At 56.8% G+C, this 25403-nt stretch overlaps 1 protein-coding gene and 1 long non-coding RNA gene across 2 annotated transcripts in view; both read left to right on the top strand.

Moving 5' to 3' along the window:
• LOC138350631 (uncharacterized) overlaps nt 1-25403 on the top strand; it is a 135481-nt gene that overhangs the window by 1237 nt on the left and 108841 nt on the right. The gene's annotated exons all lie outside the window — the stretch shown is intronic.
• LOC138350630 (uncharacterized) overlaps nt 1-25403 on the top strand; it is a 196876-nt gene that overhangs the window by 124861 nt on the left and 46612 nt on the right. The window lies entirely within an intron of this gene.

Genomic DNA, 25403 nt, shown 5'->3' with positions numbered 1-25403 from the left:
CAAGTAGCTGTGAGAGGCACGATCTTCCCGCTCGAAATCCATGTTGGCCTGGGTTGTGAAGGTCATTGGTCTTCATGAAATTGGTGACCTGACTCCTAATCACTCTCTCAAATAATTTTATTATGTGGGACGTTAGTGCAACTGGTCTATAGTTATTTGCCATTTGCCAATGCTTTGCTCCCTCCCTTGTGTAGAGGGGCTATGTCTGCTACTTTCAGTTCAGCCGGTATTTCCCCCATGTCCAAGCTCTTCCTCCACACTATCCTGAGTGCCTGTGCTACTTGCGCCTTGCATTTCTTTATAAATATTGAATTCCATGAATCTGGACCCGGAGCTGAGTGCATAGGCATGTTTTCAATTTCTCTTTCAAAATCTAGTATGCTCGTGTTGATATCAGTTATATTTACAGAGGTTTGGATATCACACATAAAGAAATTGTCTGGATCTTCCACTTTCATGTAGTTTATTGGAGTGCTAAACATGTCCTCATACTGTTTTTTTAGGATTTCACTAATTTCTTTGTCATCCTCCGAGTATGAACCTTCACTCGTAAGAATATGTCGAATACTGGCAGTGGTTTTTGCTTTTGATTTCGCATGTGTGAAGAAGTAATTTGAATTTTTCTTTATTTCCTGAATTGCTTTCTGTTCTAACTGCCTTTCTTCAGTGTGATATGAGTATTTCAATTTCCACTCGTTTTCTTCAATCTCTCTATTTAAATTATTCCTTCTTTGATGGGAAAGTTGTGTCTGCTTAAGCATTTCCGTAATTTGTTTTCCTTCTTTTATAGTGTCGTCTGCGTTGTCTTTCTACGTTGGACCTCTTTCTGGCTTTCCTCAAAGGAACATGTTTCAAACAGACTTGATACGCTTCCGAAGTCAGTTTTTCAATTCCTTCTGTAGGACTTGTATTACTTACAACAGTTTCCCATGGAATGTTTGTAAGTTCCCTGTTTATTTTCTCCCAGTCTATCCTTTTATTATTAAAACTGAATTTACTGAATAACCCCTTATACCTTATCTAATTGTACGTAGGCTTAGTCCACCAGTTAAGAACAAGGATGATCACACCAAAAAATCCTCGTGGTTGAGGATACATCAACACCATGTACTGGTGTGCCAAGTGATTGTTATTACTTCTTCTTCTCCCATTTCACCTGTCGAAAGGCACTCACGATAGTAGCAGGAATCCAAATATATGACAGCTCTATCAGAGGAATATATTGATAGTTTAAATAAAGAGATGAGAATATTACTCACTAAGGTCGTGTCCCAGGTTCTAACCGGAAATGATCCTAAATCTAAATATTAAAGGTCTCTAATAAGCTAGATAATATAAGAATAAGAAATGACTCCTCTCTTGAGTAGACGTATTTGCATGTTGATAACAGAAGCACTTTACTTCCTTTACCCAGCTGTCCAAGGGAGAATTCTAGGAGCTAAATTTGGTCCTGCGACTGTTGTTAAAAATGGCTGTCTACTGTGGCCTCCCTCCCACTTACGCATCCCTTGTTCTCCAGATGCATCAAGAAGTGGTTAGAGAGTGCCTACATTTAATATATTTTGATGCTAATAATTAAGTTGGTTCAAGGGAAAGGGTTTTTATGATATTAACAATGTCGTGACCACTGTATTAAGGATAATTCCCAACAGAATTAGCTGGTGAATCTAATAGCGGCATATGGCAATGATATCCCGTTTTCTTCCTAGGAAAATACCACTGTGCTACATTTTATATGGATTAAATTGGTATTACAATAAAGCAGCAATATTATCCGCCCATTGTATTGAATATTAGTAAATGGTGTCGGGTTTTCCGACAACTGTTGACTAACTCAATAGCTACTAACGGTGGTACTTGGCAGTGTTCCTGTAGCCTTCAACTGTTGACCAACAATAGTTATCAATAGTGGTACTCGGCAGTGTTCCTGTAGCCTTCAATTGTTGACTAACCAACAGTTACCAATGGTGGTACTTGAGAGTGTTCCTGTAGCCTTCAATTGTTGACCAACAATAGTTACCAATGGTGGTAATTGACAGTGTTCCTATAGCCTTCAACTGTACACTAACCAATGGTGGTAATTAAAAGTGTTCCTTTAGCCTTCAACTTCAACAACTTGTCTAACCAACAGTTATCTTCCTCTCAATCACTTCCTCTCAGACTCCCACGTAACACTGAGTCTTATCAATGTGAACTAAGATTCGATACGAGAGCACACACTGTTCTCCCTTGCCGGTTATTTGAGATTCCACCTTTATCGCTGCTGTCTATGAAATCACGTCTTTCTCTTTCACAGGTACTTCACACTGCTATTATTATCTATACGAGCACCCATGGTCTAGGCTTGTCCTTGAACCGTTGCTGGTGTCGGAAATTAATAACCTTCCAAAAAGAAGTTGATGAACACTTTGACACCTGTATTACAAAGTGAGTCGGATCTGAAATAGTACTGGTGTTCAGGTAAACTGTTACTCTGAGAACTTAGAACTACGAGGCCTGCCTTAGAGCTCGGAAAGCAGTCTCTCTCCTCTTTGAGAGTCCAGTACTGAATGAATGCCCTCCAGCATTCTTTGATGTCATAAACCTATTGTCCAGTCACATGCATAGGCCTTCCCGCATTTTCTGTAAACCCATCCTGATAGGCAGCGGCACATTGCTGCCAATGACGTCATGTTTAGTTTCAGGGCGTCTCACCAGAGGACGACACTGCGTCTGAGAGGTGTGGGAGTGAGTGGGTTGTGGTCAGCTTCCAACTGTTTAAGAGGGAAGGGACCCTGTCTCCCCCCCCCCACTACCAAGCTGTAGCAAAAATCTCTCATATTGTCTAAGGGAACCTTGCACCTGGAACTGTGGCTTTGTATTCTCCATTGCAACTGATCCAGACGACTCTTTGACTCTTCATGTGAAGATCAATCCACAGACATCCAGCTTGACACACTTTGGATATAGAATAACAAAGTTGTGTCGTGCAAGCACTCGTGCAAGCAATCATCTTATGCTCTAAAAGATCTCTCTCTCACACATCAATAATCATATTCTGCTCTTGTGAGAAATATTTCTTGGCTCTTCACCTACTTCAGCTTAATTTTTTACATTTACTTCTGCTTAAACTTTTACATGTTCTAGAGGCTTAGTTTTTACATCTACTTAAGCTTAGCTTTTTACATCTACTAGAAAGTACAGTGACCACAACACAGCAGTTGCAACATCAGGATCTGAGGGTTGCTATAAGAATTCAACCAACTACGAGCCACTTAGTTTGATGAAAGGGAGCAGTAGAGCAACAGAAGTACACTTACATCGCATCAGGCATTGATACCCATGTGCATGGGAAATAGGCTTACAGGTTCCGGAAGATGAGAGGAAATATCAGCACTGAGGAGAAATTCCCAGCAGACCACTGGAACATTATCTAACACAGTGCACAGTTACACCCACAACAGACCACTGGAACATTATCTAACACAGTGCACAGTTACAAACCCATTAAGATTTCAACTTAGATTCAACAGAGCAGAAGAAGTTGTTAAACACATATGGTAAAATCTTACTGAAGCGACCATACGAGTCATAAATACTCATACTCCGCCCAAGTAAAACAGAAACAAGCAACACTTAATGGGCCAGCCAGAGGTTTAGGGCCCGCGCAGGAATATCCCTGCAAAAAAAAAAAATCTACTAGAGTTTAAGTTTTATTTCTGTTTATGATATTTAACATCTACTTGACCTTAACATTTTACATCTACTTGATCTTAACATTTTACATCTACTTGTTCTTAACATTTTACATCTACATGATCTTAAAATTTTACATCTACTTGATCTTAACATTTTACATCTACTTGTTCTTAACATTTTACATCTACATGATCTTAACATTTTACATCTACTTGATCTTAACATTTTACATCTACATGATCTTAACATTTTACATCTACTTGATCTTAACATTTTACATCTACTTGATCTTAACATTTTACATCTACTTGATCTTAACATTTTACATCTACTTGATCTTAACATTTTACATCTACATGATCTTAAAATTTTACATCTACTTGATCTTAACATTTTACATCTACTTGATCTTAACACTTTACATCTACTTGATCTTAACATTTTACATCTACTTGATCTTAACACTTTGATGCGCACGGCGATATGGACGTTTGGTACCCCCTCATGCGCTCAGCGTTTTCGGGTGACCGAGCGGCAACACTGAAAAGTGCATACTCTTTTCGCTGTCCTGACCTTAATTTTCGATGTACTGATTTCATTTTTGTACCAAAGTGTTCGCAATAGAATGATCTATAAGAACATATAAGAACGTATGTATATGTCACCAAAGCATGAATTAAATCACACAAAAAGCTGAAGAACTACATCGATCACTAGCCGTGAGCTCCAAACAGCGACGAAATGTTTCCATTCTTTTCAAGGTTGTCAACTCCACACTTGGCCTACAGAGTTAAATTTAGTATCACTGTGATCGCAATTAAATTCCCTACAAGTACATATGCATATAAATGTAGAACCATGATTGCGGCCCACACCAAGAGTGTGTGAAGTGGGCGATTACCCTCGCCATGTCAACAATACAATAGTCTTTCCACTAAGTTACAATACAATGCCGTTCTCCCAAATAGGCCATGTGCCTATATTAACATTTTACATCTACTTGATCTTAACGTTTTACATCTACTTGATCTTAACATATTTCATCTACTAGAGATCTACTTGTTACATATAGTTAATAACACCAGGACACACCAACGTCAGAGTATATTGTCCGATTATTTCCTAGGAAAGGAAGGGAATTATCAGGGGAAAAAGCCAAGCCATTATCACTATTTAGCCCTTGGAAAGGATCAGGAAAAGGATTTAGGATGGGACTGGGGAGGGGGGGTGCAAGGGATGGAAATAAAACTGTTGTAACTGAACAAAGTGTAGTGGTCCAACGCCAGTGTCACCTTATTTGTCCCACCCCCCACCCCCACAAACACACACTTCGCCAGCGTTCATCCTACCTGGGGTCAGATTCATGAAAGCACTTACGCAAGCACTTACGAACCTGTACATCTTTTCTCAACCTTTGGCGGTTTTGTTTACAATTATTAAACAGTTAATGAGCTCCGAAGCACCGAGGCTGATTATAACAATAACAACAATTGAATAGGTAGCATTCATGCTTGTAAACTGTTTAATAAATGTAACCAAAGCCGTCAAAGATTAAGGATAGATGTACACGTTCGTAAGTGCTTGCGTAAGTGATTTCGTGAATCTGGCCCCTGCTTTCCCACACCTGGCCAGTGTTCACCCTACCTGCTCTCCCACACCTGGCCAGTGTTCACCCTACCTGCCCTCCCACACCTGGCCAGTGTTCACCCTACCTGCTCTCCCACACCTGGCCAGTGTTCACCCTACCTGCCCTCCCACACCTAGCCAGTGTTCACCCTACCTGCCCTCCCACACCTCGCCAGTGTTCACCCTACCTGCCCTCCCACACCTGGCCAGTGTTCACCCTACCTGCCCTCCCACACCTCACTAGTGTTCACCCTACCTGCCCTTCCACACCTGGCCAGTGTTCACCCTACCTTCCCTTCCACACCTGGCCAGTGTTCACCCTACCTTCCCTTCCACACCTGGCCAGTGTTCACCCTACCTGCCCTCCCACACCTGGCCAGTGTTCACCCTACCTGTTCTCCCACACCTGGGCAGTGTTCACCCTACCTGCTCTCCCACACCTGGCCAGTGTTCACCCTACCTGCCCTCCCACACCTCGCCAGTGTTCACCCTACCTGCCCTCCCACACCTGACCAGTGTCCACCCTACCTGCCCTCCCACACTTCGCCAGTGTTCACCCTACCTTCCCTTCCACACCTGGCCAGAGTTCACCCTACCTGCTCTCCCACACCTGACCAGTGTTCACCCTACCTGCCCTCCCACATTTCGCCAGTGTTCACCCTACCTGCCCTTCCACACCTGGCCAGTGTTCACCCTACCTGCCCTCCCACACCTGGCCAGTGTTCACCCTACCTTCCCTTCCACACCTGGCCAGTGTTCACCCTACCTTCCCTTCCACACCTGGCCAGTGTTCACCCTACCTGCCCTCCCACACCTGGCCAGTGTTCACCCTATCTGCTCTCCCACACCTGGCCAGTGTTCACCCTACCTGCTCTCCCACTCCTGGCCAGTGTTCACCCTACCTGCCCTCCCACACCTCGCCAGTGTTCACCCTACCTGCCCTCCCACACCTCGCTAGTGTTCACCCTACCTGCCCTCCCACACCAGACCAGTGTCTACCCTACCTGCCCTCCCACACTTCGCCAGTGTTCACCCTACCTTCCCTTCCACACCTGGCCAGTGTTCACCCTACCTGCTCTCCCACACCTGGCCAGTGTTCACCCTACCTGCCCTCCCACACTTCGCCAGTGTTCACCCTACCTGCCCTTCCACACCTGGCCAGTGTTCACCCTACCTGCCCTCCCACACCTGGCCAGTGTTCACCCTACCTGCCCTCCCACACCTGGCCAGTGTTCACCCTACATGCCCTCCCCCACCTGGCCAGTGTTCACCCTACCTGCCCTCCCACACCTGGCCAGTGTTCACCCTACCTGCCCTCCCACACCTGGCCAGTGTTCACCCTACCTGCTCTCCCACACCTGGCCAGTGTTCACCCTTCCTGCCCTCCCACACTTCGCCAGTGTTCACCCTACCTTCCCTTCCACACCTGGCCAGTGTCCACCCTACCTGCCCTCCCACACTTCGCCAGTGTTCACCCTACCTGCCCTCCCACACCTGGCCAGTGTTCACCCTACCTGCCCTCCCACACCTCGCTAGTGTTCACCCTACCTGCCCTCCCACACCTGGCTAGTGTTCACCTTACCTGCCCTCCCACACCTGGCCAGTGTTCACCCTACCTTCCCTTCTACACCTCGCCAGTGTCCACCCTACCTGCCCTCCCACACCTCGCCAGGTTCACCCTACCTGCCCTCCCACACCTCGCCAGTGTTCACCCTACCTTCCCTTCCACACCTCGCCAGTGTTCACCCTACCTTCCCTTCCACACCTCGCCAGGTTCACCCTACCTGCCCTCCCACACCTCGCCAGGTTCACCCTACCTGCCCTCCCACACCTCGCCAGAGTTCACCCTACCTTCCCTTCCACACCTCGCCAGGTTCACCCTACCTTCCCTTCCACACCTCGCCAGTGTTCACCCTACCTTCCCTTCCACACCTCGCCAGGTTCACCCTACCTTCCCTTCCACACCTCGCCAGGTTCACCCTACCTTCCCTTCCACACCTCGCCAGTGTTCACCCCACCCTCCCTCCCACACCCCGCCAGGTTCACCCTACCTGCCCTACCACACCTCGCCAGTGTTCACCCTACCTTCCCTTCCACACCTCGCCAGTGTCCACCCTACCAGCCCTCCCACACCTCGCCAGTGTTCACCCTACCTGCCCTCCCACACCTGGCCAGTGTTCACCCTACCTGCCCTCCCACACCTCGCCAGTGTTCACCCTACCTTCCCTTTCACACCTCGCCAGTGTTCACCCTACCTTCCCTTCCACACCTCGCCAGTGTTCACCCTACCTTCCTTTCCACACCTCGCCAGTGTTCACCCTACCTTCCCTTCCACACCTCGCCAGGTTCACCCTACCTTCCCTTCCACACCTCGCCATGCACAGTGTTCACCCTACCTTCCCTTCCACACCTCGCCAGTGTTCACCCTACCTGCCCTTCCACACCTCGCCAATGTTCACCCTACCATCCCTTCCACACCTCGCCAGTGTTCACCCTACCTGCCCTTCCACACCTCGCCGGTGTTCACCCTACCTTCCCTTCCACACCTCGCCAGAGTTCACCCTACCTGCCCTCCCACACGTCGCTAGTGTTCACCCTACCTGCCCTCCCACACCTGGCCAGTGTTCACCCTACCTGCCCTCCCACACCTGGCCAGTGTTCACCCTACCTTCAATTCCACACCTCGCCAGTGTCCACCCTACCTGCCCTCCCACACCTCGCCAGGGTTCACCCTACCTGCCCTCCCACACCTGGCCAGTGTTCACCCTACCTGCCCTCCCACACCTGGCCAGTGTTCACCCTACCTGCCCTCCCACACCTGGCCAGTGTTCACCCTACCTGCTCTCCCACACCTGGCCAGTGTTCACCCTTCCTGCCCTCCCACACTTCGCCAGTGTTCACCCTACCTTCCCTTCCACACCTGGCCAGTGTTCACCCTACCTGCCCTCCCACACCTGGCCAGTGTTCACCCTACCTGCCCTCCCACACCTGGCCAGTTTTCACCCTACCTGCCCACCCACACCTGGCCAGTGTCCACCCTACCTGCCCTCCCACACTTCGCCAGTGTTCACCCTACCTGCCCTCCCACACCTGGCCAGTTTTCACCCTACCTGCCCTCCCACACCTGGCCAGTGTCCACCCTACCTGCCCTCCCACACTTCGCCAGTGTTCACCCTACCTGCCCTCCCACACCTGGCCAGTGTTCACCCTACCTGCCCTCCCACACCTCGCTAGTGTTCACCCTACCTGCCCTCCCTCACCTGGCCAGTGTTCACCCTACCTGCCCTCCCACACCTGGCCAGTGTTCACCCTACCTGCCCTCCCACACCTGGCCAGTGTTCACCCTACCTGCCCTTCCAAACCTGGCCAGTGTTCACCCTACCTTCCCTTCCACACCTCGCCAGTGTTCACCCTACCTGCCCTTCCACACCTCACCAGTGTTCACCCTAACTTCCCTTCCACACCTCGCCAGAGTTCACCCTACCTGCCCTCCCACACCTCGCTAGTGTTCACCCTACCTGCCCTCCCACACCTGGCCAGTGTTCACCCTACCTGCCCTCCCACACCTGGCCAGTGTTCACCCTACCTGCCCTCCCACACCTCGCTAGTGTTCTCCCTACCTTCCCTTCCACACCTCGCTAGTGTTCACCCTACCTTCCCATCCACACCTCGCCAGTGTTCACCCTACCTTCCCTTCCACACCTCGCCAGTGTTCACCCTACCTGCCCTGCCACACCTCGCCAGGTTCACCCTACCTTCCCTTCCACACCTCGCCAGTGTTCACCCTACCTTCCCTCCCACACCTCGCCAGTGTTCACCCTACCTGCCCTCCCACACCTCGCCAGGTTCACCCTACCTTCCCTTCCACACCTCGCCAGTGTTCACCCTACCTGCCCTTCCACACCTCGCCAGTGTTCACCCTACCTGCCCTCCCACACTTCGCCAGTGTTCACCCTACCTTCCCTTCCACACCTGGCCAGTGTTCACCCTACCTGCTCTCCCACACCTGGCCAGTGTTCACCCTACCTGCCCTCCCACACTTCGCCAGTGTTCACCCTACCTGCCCTTCCAAACCTGGCCAGTGTTCACCCTACCTGCCCTCCCACACCTCGCTAGTGTTCACCCTACCTGCCCTCCCACACCTGTCTAGTGTTCACCTTACCTGCCCTCCCACACCTGGCCAGTGTTCACCCTACCTTCCCTTCTACACCTCGCCAGTGTCCACCCTACCTGCCCTCCCACACCTCGCCAGGTTCACCCTACCTGCCCTCCCACACCTCGCCAGTGTTCACCCTACCTTCCCTTCCACACCTCGCCAGTGTTCACCCTACCTTCCCTTCCACACCTCGCCAGGTTCACCCTACCTGCCCTCCCACACCTCGCCAGGTTCACCCTACCTGCCCTCCCACACCTCGCCAGAGTTCACCCTACCTTCCCTTCCACACCTCGCCAGGTTCACCCTACCTTCCCTTCCACACCTCGCCAGTGTTCACCCTACCTTCCCTTCCACACCTCGCCAGGTTCACCCTACCTTCCCTTCCACACCTCGCCAGGTTCACCCTACCTTCCCTTCCACACCTCGCCAGTGTTCACCCCACCCTCCCTCCCACACCCCGCCAGGTTCACCCTACCTGCCCTACCACACCTCGCCAGTGTTCACCCTACCTTCCCTTCCACACCTCGCCAGTGTCCACCCTACCAGCCCTCCCACACCTCGCCAGTGTTCACCCTACCTGCCCTCCCACACCTGGCCAGTGTTCACCCTACCTGCCCTCCCACACCTCGCCAGTGTTCACCCTACCTTCCCTTCCACACCTCGCCAGTGTTCACCCTACCTTCCCTTCCACACCTCGCCAGTGTTCACCCTACCTTCCCTTCCACACCTCGCCAGTGTTCACCCTACCTTCCCTTCCACACCTCGCCAGGTTCACCCTACCTTCCCTTCCACACCTCGCCATGCACAGTGTTCACCCTACCTTCCCTTCCACACCTCGCCAGTGTTCACCCTACCTGCCCTTCCACACCTCGCCAGTGTTCACCCTACCATCCCTTCCACACCTCGCCAGTGTTCACCCTACCTGCCCTTCCACACCTCGCCGGTGTTCACCCTACCTTCCCTTCCACACCTCGCCAGAGTTCACCCTACCTGCCCTTCCACACCTCGCTAGTGTTCACCCTATCTGCCCTCCCACACCTGGCCAGTGTTCACCCTACCTGCCCTCCCACACCTGGCCAGTGTTCACCCTACCTTCAATTCCACACCTCGCCAGTGTCCACCCTACCTGCCCTCCCACACCTCGCCAGTGTTCACCCTACCTGCCCTCCCACACCTGGCCAGTGTTCACCCTACCTGCCCTCCCACACCTGGCCAGTGTTCACCCTACCTGCCCTCCCACACCTGGCCAGTGTTCACCCTACCTGCTCTCCCACACCTGGCCAGTGTTCACCCTTCCTGCCCTCCCACACTTCGCCAGTGTTCACCCTACCTTCCCTTCCACACCTGGCCAGTGTTCACCCTACCTGCCCTCCCACACCTGGCCAGTGTTCACCCTACCTGCCCTCCCACACCTGGCCAGTGTTCACCCTACCTGCTCTCCCACACCTGGCCAGTGTTCACCCTTCCTGCCCTCCCACACTTCGCCAGTGTTCACCCTACCTTCCCTTCCACACCTGGCCAGTGTTCACCCTACCTGCCCTCCCACACCTGGCCAGTGTTCACCCTACCTGCCCTCCCACACCTGGCCAGTTTTCACCCTACCTGCCCTCCCACACCTGGCCAGTGTCCACCCTACCTGCCCTCCCACACTTCGCCAGTGTTCACCCTACCTGCCCTCCCACACCTGGCCAGTTTTCACCCTACCTGCCCTCCCACACCTGGCCAGTGTCCACCCTACCTGCCCTCCCACACTTCGCCAGTGTTCACCCTACCTGCCCTCCCACACCTGGCCAGTGTTCACCCTACCTGCCCTCCCACACCTCGCTAGTGTTCACCCTACCTGCCCTCCCTCACCTGGCCAGTGTTCACCCTACCTGCCCTCCCACACCTGGCCAGTGTTCACCCTACCTGCCCTCCCACACCTGGCCAGTGTTCACCCTACCTGCTTTTCCACACCTCGTCAGTGTTCACCCTTCCTGCCCTCCCACACTTCGCCAGTGTTCACCCTACCTTCCCTTCCACACATGTCCAGTGTTCACCCTACCTGCCCTCCTACACCTGGCCAGTGTTCACCCTACCTGCCCTCCCACACCTGGCCAGTGTTCACCCTACCTGCCCTCCCACACCTGGCCAGTGTCCACCCTACCTGCCCTCCCACACTTCGCCAGTGTTCACCCTACCTGCCCTCCCACACCTGGCCAGTGTTCACCCTACCTGCCCTCCCACACCTCGCTAGTGTTCACCCTACCTGGCCTCCCACACCTGGCCAGTGTTCACCCTACCTGCCCTCCCACACCTGACCAGTGTTCACCCTACCTTCCCTTCCACACCTCGCCAGTGTCCACCCTACCTGTCCTCCCACACCTCGCCAGGTTCACCCTACCTGCCCTCCCACACCTCGCCAATGTTCACCCTACTTTCCCTTCCACACCTCGCAAGGTTCACCCTACCTTCCCTTCCACACCTCGCCAATGTTCACCCTACCTTCCCTTCCACACCTCGCCAGTGTTCACCCTACCTTGCCTTCCACACCTCGCCAGGTTCACCCTACCTGCCCTCCCACACCTCGCCAGGTTCACCCTACCTGCCCTCCCAAACCTCGCCAGTGTTCACCCTACCTTCCCTTCCACACCTCGCCAGGTTCACCCTGCCTTCCCTTCCACACCTCGCCAGTGTTCACCCTACCTTCCCTTCCACACCTCGCCAGGTTCACCCTACCTTCCCTTCCACACCTCGCCAGTGCTCACCCTACCTTCCCTTCCACACCTCGCCAGGTTCACCCTACCTTCCCTTCCACACCTCGCCAGTGTTCACCCTACCTTCCCTTCCACACCTCGCCAGTGTTCACCCTACCTGCCTTTCCACACCTCGCCAGTGTTCACCCTACCTTCCCTTCCACACCTCGCCAGAGTTCACCATACCTGCCCTCCCACACCTCGCTAGTGTTCACCCTACCTGCCCTCCCACACCTGGCCAGTGTTCACCCTACCTGCCCTCCCACACCTGGCCAGTGTTCACCCTACCTGCCCTCCCACACCTCGCTAGTGTTCACCCTACCTTCCCTTCCACACCTCGCTAGTGTTCACCCTAACTTCCCTTCCACACCTCGCCAGTGTTCACCCTACCTTCCCTTCCACACCTCGCCAGTGTTCACCCTACCTGCCCTGCCACACCTCGCCAGGTTCACCCTACCTTCCCTTCCACACCTCGCCAGTGTTCACCCTACCTTCCCTCCCACACCTCGCCAGTGTTCACGCTACCTGCCCTCCCACACCTCGCCAGGTTCACCCTACCTTCCCTTCCACACCTCGCCAGTGTTCACCCTACCTGCCATTCCACACCTCGCCAGTGTTCACCCTACCTGCCCTCCCACACCTGGCCAGTGTTCACCCTACCTGCTCTCCCACACCTGGCCAGTGTGCACCCTACCTGCCCTCCCACACTTCGCCAGTGTTCACCCTACCTTCCCTCTCACACCTGACCAGTGTTCACCCTATCTTCCCTTCCACACCTGGCCAGTGTTCTCCCTACCTTCCCTTCCACACCTGGCCAGTGTTCACCCTACCTGCCCTCCCACACCTGGCCAGTGTTCACCCTACCTGCTCTCTTACACCTGGCCAGTGTTCACCCTACCTGCTCTCCCACTCCTGGCCAGTGTTCACCCTACCTGCCCTCCCACACCTGGCCAGTGTTCACCCTACCTGCCCTCCCACACCTGGCCAGTTTTCACCCTACCTGCCCTCCCACACCTGGCCAGTGTCCACCCTACCTGCCCTCCCACACTTCGCCAGTGTTCACCCTACCTGCCCTCCCACACCTGGCCAGTTTTCACCCTACCTGCCCTCCCACACCTGGCCAGTGTCCACCCTACCTGCCCTCCCACACTTCGCCAGTGTTCACCCTACCTGCCCTCCCACACCTGGCCAGTGTTCACCCTACCTGCCCTCCCACACCTCGCTAGTGTTCACCCTACCTGCCCTCCCTCACCTGGCCAGTGTTCACCCTACCTGCCCTCCCACACCTGGCCAGTGTTCACCCTACCTGCCCTTCCACACCTCACCAGTGTTCACCCTAACTTCCCTTCCACACCTCGCCAGAGTTCACCCTACCTGCCCTCCCACACCTCGCTAGTGTTCACCCTACCTGCCCTCCCACACCTGGCCAGTGTTCACCCTACCTGCCCTCCCACACCTGGCTAGTGTTCACCCTACCTGCCCTCCCACACCTCGCTAGTGTTCTCCCTACCTTCCCTTCCACACCTCGCTAGTGTTCACCCTACCTTCCCATCCACACCTCGCCAGTGTTCACCCTACCTTCCCTTCCACAACTCGCCAGTGTTCACCCTACCTGCCCTGCCACACCTCGCCAGGTTCACCCTACCTTCCCTTCCACACCTCGCCAGTGTTCACTCTACCTTCCCTCCCACACCTCGCCAGTGTTCACCCTACCTTCCCTTCCACACCTGGCCAGTGTTCACCCTACCTTCCCTTCCACACCTGGCCAGTGTTCACCCTACCTGCTCTCCCACACCTGGCCAGTGTTCACCCTACCTTCCTATCCACACCTCGCCAGTGTTCACCCTACCTTCCCTTCCACACCTGGCCAGTGTTCACCCTACCTGCCCTTCCACACCTGGCCAGTGTTCACCCTACCTTCCCTTCCACACCTCGCCAGTATTCACCCTACCTGCCCTTCCACACCTCACCAGTGTTCACCCTAACTTCCCTTCCACACCTCGCCAGAGTTCACCCTACCTGCCCTCCCACACCTCGCTAGTGTTAACCCTACCTGCCCTCCCACACCTCGCTAGTGTTCTCCCTACCTTCCCTTCCACACCTCGCTAGTGTTCACCCTACCTTCCCATCCACACCTCGCCAGTGTTCACCCTACCTTCCCTTCCACACCTCGCCAGTGTTCACCCTACCTGCCCTGCCACACCTCGCCAGGTTCACCCTACCTTCCCTTCCACACCTCGCCAGTGTTCACCCTACCTTCCCTCCCACACCTCGCCAGTGTTCACCCTACCTGCCCTCCCACACCTCGCCAGGTTCACCCTACCTTCCCTTCCACACCTCGCCAGTGTTCACCCTACCTGCCCTTCCACACCTCGCCAGTGTTCACCCTACCTGCCCTCCCACACTTCGCCAGTGTTCACCCTACCTTCCCTTCCACACCTGGCCAGTGTTCACCCTACCTGCTCTCCCACACCTGGCCAGTGTTCACCCTACCTGCCCTCCCACACTTCGCCAGTGTTCACCCTACCTGCCCTTCCAAACCTGGCCAGTGTTCACCCTACCTGCCCTCCCACACCTCGCTAGTGTTCACCCTACCTGCCCTCCGACACCTGGCTAGTGTTCACCTTACCTGCCCTCCCACACCTGGCCAGTGTTCACCCTACCTTCCCTTCTACACCTCGCCAGTGTCCACCCTACCTGCCCTCCCACACCTCGCCAGGTTCACCCTACCTGCCCTCCCACACCTCGCCAGTGTTCACCCTACCTTCCCTTCCACACCTCGCCAGTGTTCACCCTACCTTCCCTTCCACACCTCGCCAGGTTCACCCTACCTGCCCTCCCATACCTCGCCAGGTTCACCCTACCTGCCCTCCCACACCTCGCCAGAGTTCACCCTACCTTCCCTTCCACACCTGGCCAGTGTTCACCCTACCTTCCCTTCCACACCTGGCCAGTGTTCACCCTACCTGCCCTCCCACACCTGGCCAGTGTTCACCCTACCTGCTCTCTTACACCTGGCCAGTGTTCACCCTACCTGCTCTCCCACTCCTGGCCAGTGTTCACCCTACCTGCCCTCCCACACCTGGCCAGTGTTCACCCTACCTGCCCTCCCACACCTGGCCAGTTTTCACCCTACCTGCTCTCCCACACCTGGCCAGTGTCCACCCTACCTGCCCTCCCACACTTCGCCAGTGTTCACCCTACCTGCCCTCCCACACCTGGCCAGTTTTCACCCTACCTGCCCTCCCACACCTGGCCAGTGTCCACCCTACCTGCCCTCCCACACTTCGGCAGTGTTCACCCTACCTGCCCTCCCACACCTGGCCAGTGTTCACCCTACCTGCCCTCCCACACCTCGCTAGTGTTCACCCTACCTGCCCTCCCTCACCTGGCCAGTGTTCACCCTACCTGCCCTCCCACACCTGGCCAGTGTTCACCCTACCTGCCCTTCCACACCTCACCAGTGTTCACCCTAACTTCCCTTCCACACCTCGCCAGAGTTCACCCTACCTGCCCTCCCACACCTCGCTAGTGTTCACCCTACCTGCCCTCCCACACCTGGCCAGTGTTCACCCTACCTGCCCTCCCACACCTGGCCAGTGTTCACCCTACCTGCCCTCCCACACCTCGCTAGTGTTCTCCCTACCTTCCCTTCCACACCTCGCTAGTGTTCACCCTACCTTCCCATCCACACCTCGCCAGTGTTCACCCTACCTTCCCTTCCACACCTCGCCAGTGTTCACCCTACCTGCCCTGCCACACCTCGCCAGGTTCACCCTACCTTCCCTTCCACACCTCGCCAGTGTTCACTCTACCTTCCCTCCCACACCTCGCCAGTGTTCACCCTACCTTCCCTTCCACACCTGGCCAGTGTTCACCCTACCTTCCCTTCCACACCTGGCCAGTGTTCACCCTACCTGCTCTCCCACACCTGGCCAGTGTTCACCCTACCTTCCTATCCACACCTCGCCAGTGTTCACCCTACCTTCCCTTCCACACCTGGCCAGTGTTCACCCTACCTGCCCTTCCACACCTGGCCAGTGTTCACCCTACCTTCCCTTCCACACCTCGCCAGTGTTCACCCTACCTGCCCTGCCACACCTCGCCAGGTTCACCCTACCTTCCCTTCCACACCTCGCCAGTGTTCACCCTACCTTCCCTCCCACACCTCGCCAGTGTTCACCCTACCTGCCCTCCCACACCTCGCCAGGTTCACCCTACCTTCCCTTCCACACCTCGCCAGTGTTCACCCTACCTGCCCTTCCACACCTCGCCAGTGTTCACCCTACCTGCCCTCCCACACTTCGCCAGTGTTCACCCTACCTTCCCTTCCACACCTGGCCAGTGTTCACCCTACCTGCTCTCCCACACCTGGCCAGTGTTCACCCTACCTGCCCTCCCACACTTCGCCAGTGTTCACCCTACCTGCCCTTCCAAACCTGGCCAGTGTTCACCCTACCTGCCCTCCCACACCTCGCTAGTGTTCACCCTACCTGCCCTCCCGCACCTGGCTAGTGTTCACCTTACCTGCCCTCCCACACCTGGCCAGTGTTCACCCTACCTTCCCTTCTACACCTCGCCAGTGTCCACCCTACCTGCCCTCCCACACCTCGCCAGGTTCACCCTACCTGCCCTCCCACACCTCGCCAGTGTTCACCCTACCTTCCCTTCCACACCTCGCCAGTGTTCACCCTACCTTCCCTTCCACACCTCGCCAGGTTCACCCTACCTGCCCTCCCACACCTCGCCAGGTTCACCCTACCTGCCCTCCCACACCTCGCCAGAGTTCACCCTACCTTCCCTTCCACACCTCGCCAGGTTCACCCTACCTTCCCTTCCACACCTCGCCAGTGTTCACCCTACCTTCCCTTCCACACCTCGCCAGGTTCACCCTACCTTCCCTTCCACACCTCGCCAGGTTCACCCTACCTTCCCTTCCACACCTCGCCAGTGTTCACCCCACCCTCCCTCCCACACCCCGCCAGGTTCACCCTACCTGCCCTACCACACCTCGCCAGTGTTCACCCTACCTTCCCTTCCACACCTCGCCAGTGTCCACCCTACCAGCCCTCCCACACCTCGCCAGTGTTCACCCTACCTGCCCTCCCACACCTGGCCAGTGTTCACCCTACCTGCCCTCCCACACCTCGCCAGTGTTCACCCTACCTTCCCTTTCACACCTCGCCAGTGTTCACCCTACCTTCCCTTCCACACCTCGCCAGTGTTCACCTTACCTTCCTTTCCACACCTCGCCAGTGTTCACCCTACCTTCCCTTCCACACCTCGCCAGGTTCACCCTACCTTCCCTTCCACACCTCGCCATGCACAGTGTTCACCCTACCTTCCCTTCCACACCTCGCCAGTGTTCACCCTACCTGCCCTTCCACACCTCGCCAGTGTTCACCCTACCATCCCTTCCACACCTCGCCAGTGTTCACCCTACCTGCCCTTCCACACCTCGCCGGTGTTCACCCTACCTTCCCTTCCACACCTCGCCAGAGTTCACCCTACCTGCCCTTCCACACCTCTCTAGTGTTCACCCTACCTGCCCTCCCACACCTGGCCAGTGTTCACCCTACCTGCCCTTCCACACCTCGCCGGTGTTCACCCTACCTTCCCTTCCACACCTCGCCAGAGTTCACCCTACCTGCCCTCCCACACCTCGCTAGTGTTCACCCTACCTGCCCTCCCACACCTGGCCAGTGTTCACCCTACATGCTCTCCCACACCTGGCCAGTGTTCACCCTTCCTGCCCTCCCACACTTCGCCAGTGTTCACCCTACCTTCCCTTCCACACCTGGCCAGTGTTCACCCTACCTGCCCTCCCACACCTGGCCAGTGTTCACCCTACCTGCCCTCCCACACCTGGCCAGTTTTCACCCTACCTGCCCTCCCACACCTGGCCAGTGTCCACCCTACCTGCCCTCCCACACTTCGCCAGTGTTCACCCTACCTGCCCTCCCACACCTGGCCAGTTTTCACCCTACCTGCCCTCCCACACCTGGTCAGTGTCCACCCTACCTGCCCTCCCACACTTCGCCAGTGTTCACCCTACCTGCCCTCCCACACCTGGCCAGTGTTCACCCTACCTGCCCTCCCACACCTCGCTAGTGTTCACCCTACCTGCCCTCCCTCACCTGGCCAGTGTTCACCCTACCTGCCCTCCCACACCTGGCCAGTGTTCACCCTACCTGCCCTCCCACACCTGGCCAGTGTTCACCCTACCTGCCCTTCCACACCTCGCCAGTGTTCACCCTTCCTGCCCTCCCACACTTCGCCAGTGTTCACCCTACCTTCCCTTCCACACATGTCCAGTGTTCACCCTACCTGCCCTCCTACACCTGGCCAGTGTTCACCCTACCTGCCCTCCCACACCTGGCCAGTGTTCACCCTACCTGCCCTCCCACACCTGGCCAGTGTCCACCCTACCTGCCCTCCCACACTTCGCCAGTGTTCACCCTACCTGCCCTCCCACACCTGGCCAGTGTTCACCCTACCTGCCCTCCCACACCTCGCTAGTGTTCACCCTACCTGGCCTCCCACACCTGGCCAGTGTTCACCCTACCTGCCCTCCCACACCTGACCAGTGTTCACCCTACCTGGCCTCCCACACCTGGCCAGTGTTCACCCTACCTGCCCTCCCACACCTGACCAGTGTTCACCCTACCTTCCCTTCCACACCTCGCCAGTGTCCACCCTACCTGTCCTCCCACACCTCGCCAGGTTCACCCTACCTGCCCTCCCACACCTCGCCAATGTTCACCCTACTTTCCCTTCCACACCTCGCCAGGTTCACCCTACCTTCCCCTCCACACCTCGCCAATGTTCACCCTACCTTCCCTTCCACACCTCGCCAGTGTTCACCCTACCTTGCCTTCCACACCTCGCCAGGTTCACCCTACCTGCCCTCCCACACCTCGCCAGGTTCACCCTACCTGCCCTCCCAAACCTCGCCAGTGTTCACCCTACCTTCCCTTCCACACCTCGCCAGGTTCACCCTGCCTTCCCTTCCACACCTCGCCAGTGTTCACCCTACCTTCCCTTCCACACCTCGCCAGGTTCACCCTACCTTCCCTTCCACACCTCGCCAGTGCTCACCCTACCTTCCCTTCCACACCTCGCCAGGTTCACCCTACCTTCCCTTCCACACCTCGCCAGTGTTCACCCTACCTTCCCTTCCACACCTCGCCGGTGTTCACCCTACCTGCCTTTCCACACCTCGCCAGTGTTCACCCTACCTTCCCTTCCACACCTCGCCAGAGTTCACCATACCTGCCCTCCCACACCTCGCTAGTGTTCACCCTACCTGCCCTCCCACACCTGGCCAGTGTTCACCCTACCTGCCCTCCCACACCTGGCCAGTGTTCACCCTACCTGCCCTCCCACACCTCGCTAGTGTTCACCCTACCTTCCCTTCCACACCTCGCTAGTGTTCACCCTAACTTCCCTTCCACACCTCGCCAGTGTTCACCCTACCTTCCCTTCCACACCTCGCCAGTGTTCACCCTACCTGCCCTGCCACACCTCGCCAGGTTCACCCTACCTTCCCTTCCACACCTCGCCAGTGTTCACCCTACCTTCCCTCCCACACCTCGCCAGTGTTCACCCTACCTGCCCTCCCACACCTCGCCAGGTTCACCCTACCTTCCCTTCCACACCTCGCCAGTGTTCACCCTACCTGCCATTCCACACCTCGCCAGTGTTCACCCTACCTGCCCTCCCACACCTGGCCAGTGTTCACCCTACCTGCTCTCCCACACCTGGCCAGTGTGCACCCTACCTGCCCTCCCACACTTCGCCAGTGTTCACCCTACCTTCCCTCTCACACCTGACCAGTGTTCACCCTACCTTCCCTTCCACACCTGGCCAGTGTTCACCCTACCTTCCCTTCCACACCTGGCCAGTGTTCACCCTACCTGCCCTCCCACACCTGGCCAGTGTTCACCCTACCTGCTCTCTTACACCTGACCAGTGTTCACCCTACCTGCTCTCCCACTCCTGGCCAGTGTTCACCCTACCTGCCCTCCCACACCTGGCCAGTGTTCACCCTACCTGCCCTCCCACACCTGGCCAGTTTTCACCCTACCTGCCCTCCCACACCTGGCCAGTGTCCACCCTACCTGCCCTCCCACACTTCGCCAGTGTTCACCCTACCTGCCCTCCCACACTTCGCCAGTGTTCACCCTACCTGCCCTCCCACACCTGGCCAGTGTTCACCCTACCTGCCCTCCCACACCTCGCTAGTGTTCACCCTACCTGCCCTCCCTCACCTGGCCAGTGTTCACCCTACCTGCCCTCCCACACCTGGCCAGTGTTCACCCTACCTGCCCTTCCACACCTCACCAGTGTTCACCCTAACTTCCCTTCAACACCTCGCCAGAGTTCACCCTACCTGCCCTCCCACACCTCGCTAGTGTTCACCCTACCTGCCCTCCCACACCTGGCCAGTGTTCACCCTACCTGCCCTCCCACACCTGGCCAGTGTTCACCCTACCTGCCCTCCCACACCTTGCTAGTGTTCTCCCTACCTTCCCTTCCACACCTCGCTAGTGTTCACCCTACCTTCCCATCCACACCTCGCCAGTGTTCACCCTACCTTCCCTTCCACACCTCGCCAGTGTTCACCCTACCTGCCCTGCCACACCTCGCCAGGTTCACCCTACCTTCCCTTCCACACCTCGCCAGTGTTCACTCTACCTTCCCTCCCACACCTCGCCAGTGTTCACCCTACCTTCCCTTCCACACCTGGCCAGTGTTCACCCTACCTTCCCTTCCACACCTGGCCAGTGTTCACCCTACCTGCTCTCCCACACCTGGCCAGTGTTCACCCTACCTTCCTATCCACACCTCGCCAGTGTTCACCCTACCTTCCCTTCCACACCTGGCCAGTGTTCACCCTACCTGCCCTTCCACACCTGGCCAGTGTTCACCCTACCTTCCCTTCCACACCTCGCCAGTGTTCACCCTACCTGCCCTTCCACACCTCACCAGTGTTCACCCTAACTTCCCTTCCACACCTCGCCAGAGTTCACCCTACCTGCCCTCCCACACCTCGCTAGTGTTCACCCTACCTGCCCTCCCACACCTCGCTAGTGTTCTCCCTACCTTCCCTTCCACACCTCGCTAGTGTTCACCCTACCTTCCTATCCACACCTCGCCAGTGTTCACCCTACCTTCCCTTCCACACCTCGCCAGTGTTCACCCTACCTGCCCTGCCACACCTCGCCAGGTTCACCCTACCTTCCCTTCCACACCTCGCCAGTGTTCACCCTACCTTCCCTCCCACACCTCGCCAGTGTTCACCCTACCTGCCCTCTCACACCTCGCCAGCTTCACCCTACCTTCCCTTCCACACCTCGCCAGTGTTCACCCTACCTGCCCTTCCACACCTCGCCAGTGTTCACCCTACCTGCCCTTCCACACCTCGCCAGTGTTCACCCTACCTGCCCTCCCACACCTGGCCAGTGTTCACCCTACCTGCTCTCACACACCTGGCCAGTGTTCACCCTACCTGTCCTCCCACACTTCGCCAGTGTTCACCCTACCTTCCCTTCCACACCTGGCCAGTGTTCACCCTACCTGCTCTCCCACACCTGGCCAGTGTTCACCCTAACTGCCCTCCCACACTTCGCCAGTGTTCACCCTACCTGCCCTTCCAAACCTGGATAGTGTTCACCCTACCTTCCCTCTCACACCTGGCCAGTGTTCACCCTACCTTCCCTTCCACACCTGGCCAGTGTTCACCCTACCTTCCCTTCCACACCTGGCCAGTGTTCACCCTACCTGCCCTCCCACACCTGGCCAGTGTTCACCCTACCTGCTCTCCCACACCTGGCCAGTGTTCACCCTACCTGCTCTCCCACTCCTGGCCAGTGTTCACCCTACCTGCCCTCCCACACCTGGCCAGTGTTCACCCTACCTGCTCTCCCACACCTGGCCAGTGTTCACCCTACCTGCTCTCCCTCACCTGGCCAGTGTTCACCCTACCTGCTCTCCCACTCCTGGCCAGTGTTCACCCTACCTGCCCTCCAACACTTCGCCAGTGTTCACCCTACCTGCCCTCCCACACCTCGCCAGTGTTCACCCTACCTGCCCTCCCACACCTCGCTAGTGTTCACCCTACCTGCCCTCCCACACCTGACCAGTGTCCACCCTACCTGCCCTCCCACACTTCGCCAGTGTTCACCCAACCTGCCCTCCCACACCTCGCTAGTGTTCACTCTACCTGGCCTCCCACACCTGGCCAGTGTTCACCCTACCTGCCCTCCCACACCTGACCAGTGTTCACCCTACCTTCCCTTCCACACCTCGCCAGTGTCCACCCTACCTGTCCTCCCACACCTCGCCAGGTTCACCCTACCTGCCCTCCCACACCTCGCCAATGTTCACCCTACTTTCCCTTCCACACCTCGCCAGGTTCACCCTACCTTCCCTTCCACACCTCGCCAATGTTCACCCTACCTTCCCTTCCACACCTCGCCAGTGTTCACCCTACCTTGCCTTCCACACCTCGCCAGGTTCACCCTACCTGCCCTCCCACACCTCGCCAGGTTCACCCTACCTGCCCTCCCAAACCTCGCCAGTGTTCACCCAACCTTCCCTTCCACACCTCGCCAGGTTCACCCTGCCTTCCCTTCCACACCTCGCCAGTGTTCACCCTACCTTCCCTTCCACACCTCGCCAGGTTCACCCTACCTTCCCTTCCACACCTCGCCAGTGCTCACCCTACCTTCCCTTCCACACCTCGCCAGGTTCACCCTACCTTCCCTTCCACACCTCGCCAGTGTTCACCCTACCTTCCCTTCCACACCTCGCCAGTGTTCACCCTACCTGCCTTTCCACACCTCGCCAGTGTTCACCCTACCTTCCCTTCCACACCTCGCCAGAGTTCACCCTACCTGCCCTCCCACACCTCGCTAGTGTTCACCCTACCTGCCCTCCCACACCTGGCCAGTGTTCACCCTACCTGCCCTCCCACACCTGGCCAGTGTTCACCCTACCTGCCCTCCCACACCTCGCTAGTGTTCACCCTACCTTCCCTTCCACACCTCGCTAGTGTTCTCCCTAACTTCCCTTCCACACCTCGCCAGTGTTCACCCTACCTTCCCTTCCACTCCTCGCCAGTGTTCACCCTACCTGCCCTGCCACACCTCGCCAGGTTCACCCTACCTTCCCTTCCACACCTCGCCAGTGTTCACCCTACCATCCCTCCCACACCTCGCCAGTGTTCACCCTACCTGCCCTCCCACACCTCGCTAGGTTCACCCTACCTTCCCTTCCACACCTCGCCAGTGTTCACCCTACCTGCCATTCCACACCTCGCCAGTGTTCACCCTACCTGCCCTCCCACACCTGGCCAGTGTTCACCCTACCTGCTCTCCCACACCTGGCCAGTGTGCACCCTACCTGCCCTCCCACACTTCGCCAGTGTTCACCCTACCTTCCCTTCCACACCTGGCCAGAGTTCACCCTACCTGCTCTCCCACACCTGGCCAGTGTTCACCCTACCTGCCCTCCCACACTTCGCCAGTGTTCACCCTACCTGCCCTCCCACACTTCGCCAGTGTTCACCCTACCTGCCCTTCCACACCTGGCCAGTGTTCACCCTACCTTCCCTCTCACACCTGACCAGTGTTCACCCTACCTTCCCTTCCACACCTGGCCAGTGTTCACCCTACCTTCCCTTCCACACCTGGCCAGTGTTCACCCTACCTGCCCTCCCACACCTGGCCAGTGTTCACCCTACCTGCTCTCCCACTCCTGGCCAGTGTTCACCCTACCTGCCCTCCCACACCTGGCCAGTGTTCACCCTACCTGCTCTCCCACTCCTGGCCAGTGTTCACCCTACCTGCCCTCCCACACCTGGCCAGTGTTCACCCTACCTGCCCTCCCACACCTGGCCAGTGTCCACCCTACCTGTCCTCCCACACCTCGCTAGTGTTCACCCTACCTGCCCTCCCACACCTGGCCAGTGTTCACCCTACCTGCCCTCCCACACCTGGCCAGTGTTCACCCTACCTTCCCTTCCACACCTCGCCAGTGTCCACCCTACCTGCCCTCCCACACCTCGCTAGGTTCACCCTACCTGCCCTCCCACACCTCGCCAGTGTTCACCCTACTTTCCCTTCCACACCTCGCCGGGTTCACCCTACCTTCCCTCCCACACCTCGCCAGTGTTCACCCTACCTGCCCTGCCACACCTCGCCAGGTTCACCCTACCTTCCCTTCCACACCTCGCCAGTGTTCACCCTACCTTCCCTCCCACACCTCGCCAGTGTTCACCCTACCTGCCCTCTCACACCTCGCCAGCTTCACCCTACCTTCCCTTCCACACCTCGCCAGTGTTCACCCTACCTGCCCTTCCACACCTCGCCAGTGTTCACCCTACCTGCCCTTCCACACCTCGCCAGTGTTCACCCTACCTGCCCTCCCACACCTGGCCAGTGTTCACCCTACCTGCTCTCACACACCTGGCCAGTGTTCACCCTACCTGTCCTCCCACACTTCGCCAGTGTTCACCCTACCTTCCCTTCCACACCTGGCCAGTGTTCACCCTACCTGCTCTCCCACACCTGGCCAGTGTTCACCCTAACTGCCCTCCCACACTTCGCCAGTGTTCACCCTACCTGCCCTTCCAAACCTGGATAGTGTTCACCCTACCTTCCCTCTCACACCTGGCCAGTGTTCACCCTACCTTCCCTTCCACACCTGGCCAGTGTTCACCCTACCTTCCCTTCCACACCTAGCCAGTGTTCACCCTACCTGCCCTCCCACACCTGGCCAGTGTTCACCCTACCTGCTCTCCCACACCTGGCCAGTGTTCACCCTACCTGCTCTCCCACTCCTGGCCAGTGTTCACCCTACCTGCCCTCCCACACCTGGCCAGTGTTCACCCTACCTGCTCTCCCACACCTGGCCAGTGTTCACCCTACCTGCTCTCCCTCACCTGGCCAGTGTTCACCCTACCTGCTCTCCCACTCCTGGCCAGTGTTCACCCTACCTGCCCTCCAACACTTCGCCAGTGTTCACCCTACCTGCCCTCCCACACCTCGCCAGTGTTCACCCTACCTGCCCTCCCACACCTCGCTAGTGTTCACCCTACCTGCCCTCCCACACCTGACCAGTGTCCACCCTACCTGCCCTCCCACACTTCGCCAGTGTTCACCCTACCTGCCCTCCCACACCTCGCTAGTGTTCACTCTACCTGG

Source organism: Procambarus clarkii, chromosome 46 (assembly GCF_040958095.1).
Source record: "Procambarus clarkii isolate CNS0578487 chromosome 46, FALCON_Pclarkii_2.0, whole genome shotgun sequence".
In the NCBI taxonomy this organism is placed as follows: domain Eukaryota; kingdom Metazoa; phylum Arthropoda; class Malacostraca; order Decapoda; family Cambaridae; genus Procambarus; species Procambarus clarkii.
Note: the sequence above shows the minus strand (reverse complement) of the source record. Positions and strands in the feature narration are given on the sequence as shown.